At 33.6% G+C, this 15,727-nt stretch overlaps 1 protein-coding gene across 3 annotated transcripts in view; it reads left to right on the plus strand.

The window, feature by feature from the left end:
* LOC132950145 (centrosomal and chromosomal factor-like) overlaps positions 1-15,727 on the plus strand; it is a 120,702-nt gene that overhangs the window by 81,745 nt on the left and 23,230 nt on the right. The window lies entirely within an intron of this gene.

Here is a 15,727-nt window from a genome sequence, read left to right on the forward strand (position 1 = left end):
TATACTTAAAGACCTTGCATATTTTTAATTATTTAGATATGTCATTGATAGCGAGTGTAAGTGTAGCGATATTAACTTTTTTTTAAATGTTGATAGGTATACATAGGGATAGATATATCTAAATCAAAGGAACAGTTTCTGAGTTATTAAAATGCTTATAGTATAAGACTGATAGTCCTTAAAAATTGTTTTAAAAAAATATAAAATAGATGTACCTAATATTTAAAACAGTACTCATTTATATATAATTAATAAAAAATGTATACCAATTATAAATGTCTGTTGATGTTCATTAATATTAATTACGGTAATTGTCAAATCATCATAGGCCCCATATCTTTCGAATCCATTATAATGGGCCTATTATCCTAATTACACAAAATTAAACATCGTATTAACGAGTCATTATCGAATTTCGATTTAAATGGGAACATTAACATTTGAAAAAAGTAATTTAATTTAATTATTAATTTATAGGAAAAAACTAAATGGAATCGATTAATGACATTCCAATATAAATGTCTAGACAATTAGAAATGTGGCCCTTATAAGTATACTTAGAAATTCCAAAAATTAGAATGTGAAGAAATATTCATTGTCAAAGGAAAAAATGGAGATGTCGAGCAATGAGCATATCCGGTGAATCACTCTGTATATAATAATATAATATGTATATATTATTATTGTCTCCCCGCATGTAGCTTGCACTATGCCGTGCGGTATATCATACATGCAGTGGAGATATCATATAGGCGGGCCACTAAAAACGATAAAATGCCAGATAAATACAGGCACAATGTATATATACACTCGTCTGGATTATGCGGTACGCGTACCCCATACCTAAGACCTGGAGCTGTAAAGAACGCGCACGTTCCACAATGCTCGGCGAGGGGTTCAAATTATATTACTGTTTGCAGTCCACTCGAATATAGGGATCGTCGTCGTCGTCGTTGTATACACATAGGTACGAGCATATAAAACTTATATGGCGTATCTTATCCTACCTAAATGTATATGCGCGTATATATAGGTATATCTGTGCGTATGTTATCTCGCGGCGAACGGAGGAACGAACGTCCGTGTCCGCATTTACCCCCTCTCCGGCAGCACGCCGCCACCGTCAACCCCTTACCGTCGCGGAATCGTTTTCTTCTATATATAGCTTATAATATTATATAATATATAAAACTACCCTCTCCACGGCGGACGATAACGCGCGACGATGCGATACTGTATCTATATATATCTTTATATACGTACGCAGATCTATATAATATGTACATGAAATATATTATTACATGACCGATAACCGCGTGTTCGTTCGCTGCGTGCGGTGGTATATAGGTATACGCACCAAACTTTGAAAACCCACCCTCGCCCCCTCGCACTTTCGAGTCCCCTCCTCCAGGTATTTCCACGGTTAAAGTGCTGTATCGTATAATATATACATATAATACGTCTCAAACCCATATATTTATAATAATATCAATATAATGTCGGACGCTTATATACTTATGTACATATCGGTATACTATATGATAATATATATATATATATATCGATAGGCGTGATCTAATCGAGAGCATATATACATACCGCAAGCAGCGCTATATACGTGTGATATTAATATAATATATATATATATCACACATCCGCTCGCGACAGGGTATATAATCGCGCGTTTGAATGTTTTTCGTCTGAGGGTTATTATATTATATATTGAAATTGCACACACATTTGACTGTTTAATTTATGTTAAAATATTTAAATTCCTGTTAAATCCCCGAGCAGCGTGCGCCGTTTCGAAATGTGTAACGCTTAGCTATACAGCGTATTCAGATTTGGAAAAAAAATTGTCCGGTCACGTTTGCGTTTCGCACTTTTGATATATAATATAATATATACAAGAACAAAAGCGTATTACACATAACATAGCGTATAATTATATTCCGTTTTGGTATTCAAACGAAATCTATATACGTACACACGTATATATTATTGTGCTGCAGTGTTTTCTGATTCCGTCGCACTTAAGTCCATATTAACGTTGTACATTTATACCTAATTAAAATTTATAACATGCAAATTTCTATATAGAATACATTATATACGATTATGATAACGCCAACGATGATACGACATTGCAGTATATATAATATATGTTTTATACGAATTAATAATTAAACAGTCGAATATTATATTAGCCGATTATTGAAATAATATAATCATTTTCGTGTTATTATTATAATACATAAATGCTCTGTTTTTTCGCTATGATTTTAATGTCTAGTTAACGAATGCTGTATAAACACTATAAACATGAATTATAGTATAATATTATAGGCATCTATAGCGTTACGTTTGCTTTTTTTTTTTTTGATAGTTCAAAGCAGTGCTAAATAAAAATCCTATTTGAGATAAAAGGAATCTAAATCTAAAATTGTATTTTAGACAGGGTTTTCTATTTTTAATTGTTTAAGTATATATTTGCCATTTGCGCATTTTCTAGATGCATAGTGCTTTTTCTTAATGTTTTGCGTTGTAGTCTTGTAGAGTATATTTTATGGTTAGGGAAATGCGCACCTCAAATTTTAGTCATTCTTGGGGTGCAGCATATATAATAATATAATATTATTACCTGCATGTATTTTTGTCTTTTTATAGCTATAATAGTATACCTAAGCCTAAATTTAATATATATTATATGATATATATGTACCTATACCGATGGATCGCTTTAAAAACATACAATAAACGATGATGCGTACAGCGCGATAGCTTATAACGTATATTATGTAATATATTAAAGGCATGGATGCGTTAAGCAGTTAATGGTCAGACGAAAACGAGCACTATTGTGTCCACAGGGGAACAAACAAAAATAAAAAGTACCCAGTCGAGTCTATTATAAATAAAATACGAACCGTGACTCGGCGGCAATGCGCGGCGCGTGTGGTCTGCTGGCGGAGGGAAGAGATGCTGCAACCACGTGACTGCATCATATATAATATATTGTTCACGAAAGCCTACTCGCGATTTTTGGCGGTGGATGCAATTAGGACATTATTTACAATATATTATATTCAAGGGTTAATGCGGAGTGACGGGGGGGGTTGTTCAAATCTGACGTCTATAAGCACATAATATGGAAAAATAATAATGCAATTTTTTTCCCTATAGGTTTATATATACAATATATTGTACTTGATCATTGCACGCGTTTTAGATATATCTAAGCAAATGTTTAGAACACATTATATCCCCGTTGTGTCCGTTCGATATACCTATATACTGTTGATTTGTATTTATTTATTGTACGTAGTACGTACATTCTATAATCTATATGGAAACACAAATTATCGCGTTGTATTAAAATACGTTTTGAACCGGGAATATAGCATGCTCGCAGAGTGAACTTTCCTAACTTGTTTATTGTTATTAATATAGCAATATAATACTTATTGTATGTTATCACAATAAAATAGAGTACCTATGACATATTACTATCGTGTATGCTGCAAATTTTAGATTTTTACTATTTTTTCGTCTCCGTTCGCTAAAGTCGTTACGTCAACTACTTACTTCAGTGTGCGGTGACGACCGTGGATGATCGGTCGAAATAATAAATCGCGTAAAGACTATAGACATATATTTTAAATACGACGAACAATATTGTTATTACTTATTGTAAACTGTTCAAAAATATTGTAAACGGGCGAAGTGATTTTATGACTGCTGCAGCTGCAACAGCAGCAGGTATAGCTGATGATATTATATATATTATGTAGTTAGGGAACGAGGTAAATGCATTACATAACATATTATAAAGTATATATAGGCACACGGTAATTTTATTACATATAATACAATTTTTTTTACGTTTATGATATTTTATTGACTGTTTTTCAAGTGTCGGGTGGCCCAGACAGAGGAATAAAATAATATCAGCTATGATATAATAATGGTTTTCCGATTTACTATACACCATATACCTACATCACGCAACTTCTGCTATACACAAGGCGATTAGGTATTTTAAAAGTAATTTTCTTGATAAATTATGTTTTACAAATTATTATGCTTATCATTTTTAAGTTTTTTTTTTAAAATGATACCATCTACATCATTTTTAGTTTCGCATTCCGTAACAGAATATTTTTCTGAAAATTTGTATTTATAGAAATCAAAATTCGAAATTGTAGTTATCATTATAGACTTTTTCAGAAAAAAAAACACTGATACGAAATTAAAAATGCACTCTGTTCTATAAAAAAGTAAAAATATAAAAACTGATAAGGATAAAATAGTAAAAAATCTTATTTATTTTCAAAAATATCGTTATGTATGATGATTTCAAATTATGTAAAAAATAAAATATTACCAAAAACTTCATAACAAAATATGAATTAAAGAATCTCCCTTGTACACCTAATCTATAAATATTAAATTGTGTAATAATATTATAGTGCCTTACATAACGCGACACCGCACCCGTTATTAGTCGTTTACTCGTAATTTAGTCGTCGTTTATCGTTCGAGCTCCTAAAAAAACGTTATCGCTGCAGCCGCCTTTGTACGATATTTATTATGTACCCATATAATACATAATTGATATCATATTATTATCGTACCAGTGTAATAAATAATAATGCTATAATAGTACATAATGATAATATTATATACAAAATAGTACCTAATATACATATAATGTTTAATATTTCGACTACATAGTCATCGCCTTACCGGACGCCGCCGCCCCGGTTGATCGTCGAGCTTACACCATCACAGCGATATAATAGAACAGCGATTACGCATCGCATAATACAAATATGCATAATATCATTTCTCGTGAAAAACCCGCGATTCTCGGATTTTGACACTGTAAAAAAATTAATTCGTAATAGTCGTATTATTTATTATTATTATTATTATTATTATTATCTAGTCTCGACTCTCGAGCTTCGTCATATCCTATAATACCACACTTGTAATACTGACCGAATCGTGTGATTATTATTTATTACAAAATACCATTCGCCGAACGAGTGGGATTTATGATAATGATGACGATTTTATTATTGCTATTATTATTATTATTATTATTATTATGATAGTAATATTATGCGCGTGGATCTCGTCGGACCGCTCGGACGTGCGGGCACAAGCGATTTCTCGGAAACCACCTTATATGTCATAAGTCCAAACGCATGCGAAACCTGGCAAATAATGATATACGAGCGTTTTATATATTTTATAAAGTATATTATGGTAGTATACACGTGATGATGTTGTGGGAAAAAGATTATCGAGGTAGTTTTTTCTCTCATTGTTTTTCAATTTACGATTTTTCGTCGACGAGTAGAATAAAATAGAATACCTACCTGCCGCAGCTGAGCAGCTCTCTATGTATGGCAGAAAAAAAAACCCTCATCCACGATAATATAATAATATTATACTCTGTACCGTAGAAGTCTGTATCGTTTCGCCGAAGTCATTTCCACCACCCACCCCCGCGCGACACTCCGCAAGCGACGGCCCTCGCCGGAGGTATGGGAATTCGCAAGCGTGGAAAAATGTCGTTTCCCTCCCTCGTTTGAGCGCGAACGATGTCAATCTGCATTTTCGTAAGGACTCTAAACTTGCACATAATTAGATATAGGTAGGTAAACCGACTCGGCTCGCATACTGGTATTACATACCTATAGAGATCGCGTTGCGGCGTTAATATTAAATTTTCCGATATAATTACCATTTTCAACAACAGGTTTCGACACGACCGCGAGATATTTTCACAAGTATAATATGTTATATTGTATGTATATATAATATATAGGTATACGACTGCGACAGCTGTATACTTCAGGCAAGTATCTTCGGATACTATTTATTATATTATATACTATAATATATTATTATTATTATATTAAACTGTTTAAGTCGTTGGAGCACACACACACACACACATTTGTCGTAAAATATTTGTACGAAAAAATATTATATTACATATATTTTAATAGAGGTGCCTATACTTGTGGAATACCGTTGCGGACTTTCCATTTGTCAAAATATGTTGTCATACGCGAGCGGGCACACGCGCTCTAGAGCTTTAAAAAATAACTATGGATCTGCGTAATAGATAATAACACATAACGCGTTATAATATATTATAATAGTTTCTCGGATATTGCGTGTACATATAAAATTTTAATTTGGAGTCTCGCCTCGAACGGCTCGCGTATTTTAAAAGAGTGATGTTGATTATAATATATTATACACAAACCGGAATGCAAACGTATTAAACGTAGGTAGACAAGCCGCTTGATAATAGTACACGCGACTTTATCTATGAAAAACATAATAAGTCGTACCTATATAATAATATGCTTATTTTTAATTTTAAACAATATTTAAGATGTTGCAAGCATATATATATAAATTGCATAGACCATTCGATATAACTATACAAGTGATTTTAGAAATCTCGCATAATATACAAAATATGTATATGTGACGTTGTAATTTATTATATTATAATCGGTTGCAAATTTCATTTTATACACGTATAGGTATAGTTGAAGAAGCTATAATATTAAGTCGAATATAATATTATATTAGATTGCAGGACTTACAATTTTCAACTCGGAGTAAAATCTACTGAAAAATAAATCGTCGATCGACCTGGATTATAACGAGGAAATCGCAGAAAGACGATATTTCAATGTTGTCGGTTGAGCTTAACAACAAAAAATATTGGGCGTGATTGTTTTAATGGCATTGTGGCACTAAGTAGTAGCGCACATAATCCATATTTGATTATTATTTGTTAGCGGTTTTTTATATTATTTTATTTTTTTACTGCCGACAGTCACGTGAATTACAGTAATAGTTAATTACCGTGATAAAAAAAATTGCACGCATAACGCATAAAAATTAATATGGGAATATATATCGTTGGCATAATATAGTTAAACTTATTATTATGCAATCGTTGTGTGGGCATAATATGTATGCGATTTTAAAATTTCCACGTCCCCTGCAACTATAATACACAAGCGAACATTCTGTGAGTGCGTTATATATAACACTTTATTGTTGTTTTATGTACTATTTATATTATTTTCTAGTTGAAACAAATTCACGTAATGTACTGTGGTGTGCTGGTGTTCGTGTTAAATATATTATATTCAACGATTACAAACAGTCGTGATATCTGTTGTAGTATGTACGGACGGATTTGCGTTGGTATACATAATAATAATAATAATAATAATAATCATAATAATAATAATATAATAACACAATATGGGTACCTGCGTCAAAAAAAAAAACCACACAGGAAACATAGAACATGAACATTTTTTATTGGTCCGATTCAACTTTTAAAGTAGGTACCTATATAGATACGTATATACATATACAGCCGACTGCAATGATAATGTAATATATAAGGTATAGGTTCACTATAAGTATAATATATAGGTACATCACGATGACCGTATAATTGTATGATTTCAATACTTTCCGTCAGCTAAACCATAACCAGGGGCGTCATTGAGCACTTGATCTGTAGGGGAGGGGGACAGAGTGGCAAACGACCACATTAATTAAGGATTTGAAAAAAAATGATTGATTATTACCAATATACATATATTAACTACATAGTTACGACGTAAATCCGCAGGTAAAGTGAACATATTATATAATATAACATTATTAGTACCTATAATATTCATTAAGTTAGACGGTGCATACTAATTGAATCCCATACTTGAACATTAAATATATAGTACCTAAACTAATCGAGTACCGGTGGTATAAACCAAAAATGATTACGTGAAATATAAATATCAACTAGTTTTAACTACTGAATATGAAATACATCAATCAAATTTTATCAAATAAACATAAAAAAAAACATTTTTAATTATTATGTTTTCATACCTATCGAATTTTAATTTTGACATATATAGTTTTTGGACTGACTACAACTTTTTTTTTACCTACCGATTTTCGTAACATTTTGTTTATTGTCATAGAAACGCAAGTCAACAGTAAAAACAGAAATGCAGTTGCTTATACCCAGCCAAAAAAATTGTCCGTGTTAAAAAAAAATATATAAATAAAATTCCTAACAAGATGTAGCAATGTAGCGTGCTACTATACAGACATTTTTCCACTGCACTATAATCCAAAAACACATCTATGATTCCTCAATAATTTTCATGAAAAATATCTATAGCAGCATGCTATCTTCAAGTTTTGTTACGGAGACAGTCCCTTTAGTCTATATAATAATGGGAAGGAACAGGTTTTTTTTTAAAGCTTGACGGGACTATGTTACCATCACTATGTCACCGCACTCGATTATTAATGTACTTAAATTTTCACGGTACTCATTTTGTACCTATTACGGACCTACCTATCTATAAAACAACCAGAGACTCGATTCGTTAACCTATAAAAGTTTTTATTGGAACACCATTCGTATACCTATGCAGCCATATTATATTAGAGTGCGCGTTGTTTACTTGTCAGTTAAAATGTGAATTTTTATCATCGAGTGTGCGCGATGGTCTTTATAATATTATAATATTTCACGTGTTTATGTTAATCGGCAGAACACAGACAACAACTTAAAACTGCGTCATATATATTATATTATAACCGCGATATAAAGTGAGTGGCGATGAACATTATAATCGTTTGTTATAATAGTGTATATAGGCAGGTACTTGTACAATATTATACTGTTTCTATCGTAACAGACATTTTGTTCTTATAAAATCCCATAACATAGGTATCGCTTATTCTATTATTTGATTATATATTATTATTACCATCGTGTGCTGCATTATAATATTCACGAACCGTATAGCTATATATAGGTACACAGACGAATGATCGCCGCGCATTTGAAATAATTTGGACGAATTTAGAGTAGGTAACTATGCGGTTCATCTACGCATTATATCTACTTAACATGCCTACGCATATATCAGCGGCGGCGTGTGTCTTACGAAAAAAAAAAAAAAAACTTAAAAGGTTTAGAGAGCGGAAAAAAATGTTCGAAAAATTCCTTCGTGAAACGCGACACACGCGTCGCAGTTTTTTGTTATGCACGGCAGTAATAATAAGCCGTATAATAATAATAATAACAACGAATTCGTATAGTGATGCTTTCGGTGGGGTTTTAAGGACTTGTCGCATGTATACACACACGTAGGTCGTATAATATATATTCTGGCGACTATGTGGAACGTTATTATACGACAAAAACCGGTAAACAAAAAAAAAAAAACGTTTGTCGGCTGTAAAGCAAATGGGTTTGGGCGTAACAGTAATATTATATTGTTAGACAAGTATGCCTATTATAGTATATATATATATATATCAACTCGAATCAGCATTAAAGTTTACAATATCATGGTTTTTATAAATAATAATAAATATATACATCAGCAGTTCGGCGCGAGCTTACGAGTTTCGTAAGATATATTATTATCACAATTCACAATTATTGGTAAGACATCGCACACGATATCACACGTGTCATGTATCCATATAAAAATATAAGCCATACACTAACGCGTGGCAAATGTTATGATTTTAGTGTTGCACATCATCATCATCGTCATCGTCTTCATCATCGTGTCCGTTTGTTTTTACTATTAATTCAATTGATCGACGGCCTAAATTATATAAGTACCGAAAGGAAAAATTACTAAGTTAAATTTATGTAAATAACTTTATTGATAGAAAGTAATTATCTAAATTCTTTTTCACCTTTATTGAGATTTTAACAACCTGCATTTAATAGACTAACATATTTATGTTAAGAAACTACAATTTGAATAATAGATACATATAGGTGTTCAACGTTCTTCTCAGACTACTTTAAACTTGTAAAACTTTATGTATAACAATATTTAATCTGTGACATACATTATCAAACAAATTTTGTTGACCGAATATTACTTGTTAAAATTGGGTAAATTAAATATCTTGTTTGCATACGGTGAAATAAAATATTTGAACAATTCAACTAAAACGGATAAATATCACTTAGGGTCTTCAAGTCCTTCACATTAAATTTATTAGAAATCAAATATGTGTTAGTTTGCGTTGGAAAATGTAATAAATATTTCATAATACAGTTCATAGTAGGACAGTAGCTGGTAGCGACGTTAGACTAGACAAATGATTATTGAAACTTCCTCTCCAAATAGATAATAATATACAATAATATTATATAATTTATCAAAACCTTAATATTATATTATACTATGGTTTTGATAAATAAATTATAGGATCCACTATATTGTAATAATATAATATGTTGATAATGTTCGTACACGGCGAATCGCCATATCACCCCCTCCACCCCCGGAGTGCCAGACCAGTGATAGTCTTACTGCACCGGATATACTATTCACCTCACTGCAGGTATCTCACACGCTGCAGATATCAAAATATTATTATTCGTACTTTACAACTCGACGGAAGAGTGTCATCAAAATTTGATCAAATACCTACAGTGTATATAGGTACTAACTATACGTTATGATACAGTGCGTATTGTAGCAATCGAGAAACCGCAACCACGGTCGTACACGATATCATAATAATAATAATAATAATGTATAGGCACTACATAATATTATAGCCCTCGGTCGCGGGTTTAGCGGAATTACGCATCGTGTACACGAAACACGTCATTCGTTTGTTTCCGGACGGATCGTTAAAGGATTTTCAGCGCACGACGTGCAGTATACTTATACTTATGTACACCATTGCGTGGGTAGGGGGCTTTACGCGCCATTATATTTTAGAGGAAAAGTGGACGTCAGGCACGTACGTTTTACGACACTTTAGCCGTACAATACATATTATTATTATATACCAGTTCGCGGTACACATAAAAACCCAGAGCCGGTCGCCGCCGCCGCCGCCGCCGCCGCGACGAAAAATATATATTTTCCGTATACCATACAGCTCTACGACGAGCGACGACGTAAGTCTCGATATTATAATAATAATAATAGTATGATGTTATACGTCATGTTTGAAGAATATAAAGGAGATTCGCCGTTTGGATAATGCGGATGAGAGGAGTTTTTTTTTCCTCGTCGTCGTCCCCTGCAGCTCGCCGGGCACGTATATATATATATGTATATTATGTATACGTACGAAGCGTAACGACGAGGACCACACACTAGCTATGTGTGTACCCGACCCGACCAGGACTTTTCCGGTGCCGGAAAACGATAACGGGCCGAGTGTTTTGCACACACACATACGCATTATACACGCGCGACGACCGAGACGCGTTTAATTGCCGTTAGGAAAACTCTACCTCCCCACTCTCTCCTCCTCGTCGTATATATATACATATATCTGTGTGTGTGTGTGTGTGTGTGTGTGACTCGAGCACGTCCAATATATAATGCGACCCCCTCTCTCCTTGCCCGACCGGCGGAAGTTAAACCTCTGCGGCTCTGGAGACCGGATCGAGTTCGCGTCCGTGCAGCGTATATATATATATATATAGGTAAGTATTTCTGTGGCGCGTAATCGTATTTCGGAATCGTCGTCGCACACGATCTATATATATATATATATATACATAATAATAATGACTTTGCCAGGCGAGTCGGCAGCGGCACCCCGCGTGGCGTATGGAGGACGGACGGAGAGTGTAATCTCTGCGGCGAGGGGCGGACGAGAGACCTCCATAGCGTTATCCGGAGGAGAGATAAACACGACGGTTAACAGATGTTCGTAATGCGTCCGGCCGCGGACTGCACACATGATGTACGCGGGGGCACAGTGCAATAATAATAATATTAATAATAATAAAAAAAAAATAATATTATAATATTCTTCGTCTCAACGAAGTCATATATAATATTATAACGTCGCAGTCTATATTATCTTTATACAAATGTATATTATATGTATAATTTAATTCTTCGTTAGGTTTTTTTTTCATTTTTCCCATCGCTCCCCTACGTCATGCTATTATAACCGCATGCACGATGTGTCTCGTATACGTATTATATCATATACGAGTGGAGATACCATCATCACATTAATAGTTTTTCTAGTCGATCGTTTTTAATTGTGTCACATTTATTATATTATATACACGAAGATGCGCATACTCTCGATCGTATAATATTATTTACGCGTATATATAAAGGCGGCGATCCGAACATGACATAATATACTGGCTGCAGCATGCGCTTCCGATTCTCCCGGTTAGGTTAGGTTAGGTTATAGGCCCGACATTCGGCAATTTTTTGTCGTTATACATATTTTCTTTTGTGCGTTCTCCGCACCGACCACCCTCGAGTATTATTATTATTATTATCATCGATACAATATTTATATGATATAATAATAAGTAAACGTATCGAAGATGCAGTGCCAGCATCATATTATATACACGTGCGCCTCTGTCCGACAAACAAATAATAACGATCCTGGCGGGTGCGCAGTTCGGAATAATTGTCGTCTGCAGCAAAAAATTACGTACGGCTCACAACGTATTTTTCCATTGATGTCGCGTATAACATAGGTGAAATACACATTTCCTAGTCGTCGCACTGTTATAATATTACTATGCACACGTGACGACAAGACTCGATATCGTTTCGCGTCCGTCTCGTCGTGCAGATCATTTTCCTTCCGAAGCCGCGAGAAGACGGCCCCGCATGATGGGCACCGCGTGTGACATAATAAGGATGACGGAGACGCCGACGAGGATGTAAAATTATCTATGATAATATATTATTATGATATTATAAGAGGACCCGAGGACGTCACACGTCCAAATACTTCGAGAGTCGTGCGATAGTCTCTCGCGGGAGACACCATTCAGTACCTATACGTGCATACGGCGTTTTAAAGTAAAATTGTCAAATTTGCAGTTCACAATAATCGAGATTTTTATTTTTTGTGAAATACAGTTTTTTTTTTCTTTGCGGTAGTGCAGTTACATACCTGTTATGTTTAAACTGTATTGATCCGTATTTGTGCGGATATTGTCGTCGCAGGTACAAATTAGCAATTACTTCCTCAGTTTATTGCGCAATTGGATTTATCATGGAAAACATCAAATGAAATAATATCAGCTAAATTAAACACGAGCACATAGGTAGTATGATGTATATTGCATGGCTGTACCTGCCGGCTGGTAATGTTTTTTGTAAAACAGACTGCAAACGTTTTGGCACACAAAGCGGTGCCTGCACAAACGATTGAAATGACTTCACGTCTGATTTCAAAATAATATAACAATACCTATGGTATATAATATTATTATGATTATTATGTTCGGTGCTTATTCGATTTAACGTCGCAAATCGTTTAAATTCAGTAATAATTGTACGCGGAAACTTTTCTGCAGCACCCGCCGCGCCGCGTTTATTTATGGAACGGATATATTATCGTTAACTTTGCATTATTAATTATTTATTCGTAATTACATCGCTGTTCTGTGCAGTTCTCGGGTTTCAAAGTTATTCTGTTGAGGTTTAAAATGTCAAGAGTTTAAATATGCGTACTCAAAAGTTTTTTCACTTTATAATGACGCTTTTACTGTTGTGGGTAATGGCGGCGGCGGCGGCGGCGACGGCGTTTGAAATGAATAACCATAGAAAATGATTACGTCGCGGTGCGCGCCTTATAATATTATACATAAAAGGTAGGCGCATTGTGAATTGTGATTACGATTATTTATGTCCTTTTTTATTCAATGTTTCCGAGTATGAAATTGTTTCATTTCGCTGGTCCAGCGTTTGAAGTAATACATTATATATTGTATATTAGAACTCACGTAATTATTCAAGCATCTGTATATAAAATATAATTATGTTATGTGTATTATTCCATTTATAACGTTTAAAGTTAACTTTGATTGAACGCTGCGCTGTTGTTATTATAATTCGTTATTATTGTTTTTTTTTTTTTTAGCCGTTTATTTATGACATGTATATTATATGAATATTTTTATAATTTCCATCGGGCGAGCAATTTAATAACAATGTTTTTTTTACTAAGTGTGTTCGGATTTAAAAATATGTATATATATATACGCGTGCTACTTATAGTAGGTACATAATGCATATTATGTATATGAAACGATAAAATTTCAATTATTCTGTTGTTATATATACGTGATTATATCCAATTAATTTTATACATATATTTTTCTTTAGTTTTAATATTATTATGTAACGACCCTTTGTTGTTTATTATTGATTATTTCGTAATAACAGCTATGTTATGCTGAATACTATTAATGACTCAAAATTACGAATTTCAAAAATGTTCTTTAAGAGCATTTATTGTTTTGTCGTGTTCGGATTTTATCTAATGTCCTCCATGGGGTGTAATTAAACTAATTTAGAAAATTATTTTCGTTTCCCGGAATGTCTGGAATGTCGAATGTTTTTATTCGTAGGTTTTTTTTTTTTTTTTAGTTCCAACGAAAATTTAATTTGAAAAACTATTCAAAGAATATAGTCCATGATATTATAACAACATGCGGAGGTCTTGTCGAATAACTTTGAGACGCCGATACGAATAAAACTAAAATAATTTCAAACAATTTTTTTTTTATTTTCAAGTTTCAACGCATACGAAACTTTTTGATTAAATTAAATATATACATACGTCATGCACACACGCATATATTTATCCTATTTTCGATGTACAAGAATTCCACTTTTCAAAAGGATTACTGCAGTGATTATACTACGTTTGACCGAGCGTCGTTGACGATGATTTATCTTTTCTTTACAACGCGTGGGTATACCAACTCTAGACCTATAATATTTGGCTAGAACCTTAAAACGGACAAGGTTTTCTCATAATTATATCATATTGGTATGTAACGAAACGCATTTACACGGTTATAGTGGTTGAAATGTAGCGTCGATGGTTTTGGTAATCCGTCTTATATCATATAATCGTATAGTAGGATGAATAATATGGAAGTGTGAAACTTTTTTCATTCCAAGACGCACAATACCTATAGGCATTGTATATAAAAAAAGAACAAACTGTACGAAAAGTTTGGTGTATATACATGTCGACGCTGTTCATATGCAGATACCATAGCTAAATCGACCATTTGCTTATAATATTACTATTATTATATTATTATGTTCTATAGCCACATTTATTACACTATATTACCGTGGTTAATGTCATGTTCGACGACGATGTCGCGGGTGACCTGCGCACGTCCCGCCGTAAGGTTCTCTATATGTGCGCCTATACATAGTACCTACTAGGTAACCGAGGTATCTACCTATGACCTACATGTATATAGGTATGTGTCGGAGCGCGGTTTCATTAAAACGCGGTTACGCAATCCTCCGCCGATGACAATGCCGATGACGCCGCCGCTGCACAGTTATCGTAGAACGAGAAAACCGCAATCCACGTGATATATACTTACCCATATATTATAATATTATATAGGTACACGACTCTACGTTATAATGATAATAATATTATAATATGTTGCGTGTCAGACCTCAGTTTACCATATAGTCGGTATATAAAGTATATTAAACGCTGCAGAGACGCTTACATATTATATTTTACTCTATATGTAATGCAGTCAAAAATCGATCACAAAACATGATAACATTATAGCCGGCCGATGGTAGGCACCTATAAGTAACAAGTATATTACTAAACATAATATTATACA

This window comes from Metopolophium dirhodum, chromosome 8 (genome assembly GCF_019925205.1).
Source record: "Metopolophium dirhodum isolate CAU chromosome 8, ASM1992520v1, whole genome shotgun sequence".
Taxonomy (NCBI): domain Eukaryota; kingdom Metazoa; phylum Arthropoda; class Insecta; order Hemiptera; family Aphididae; genus Metopolophium; species Metopolophium dirhodum.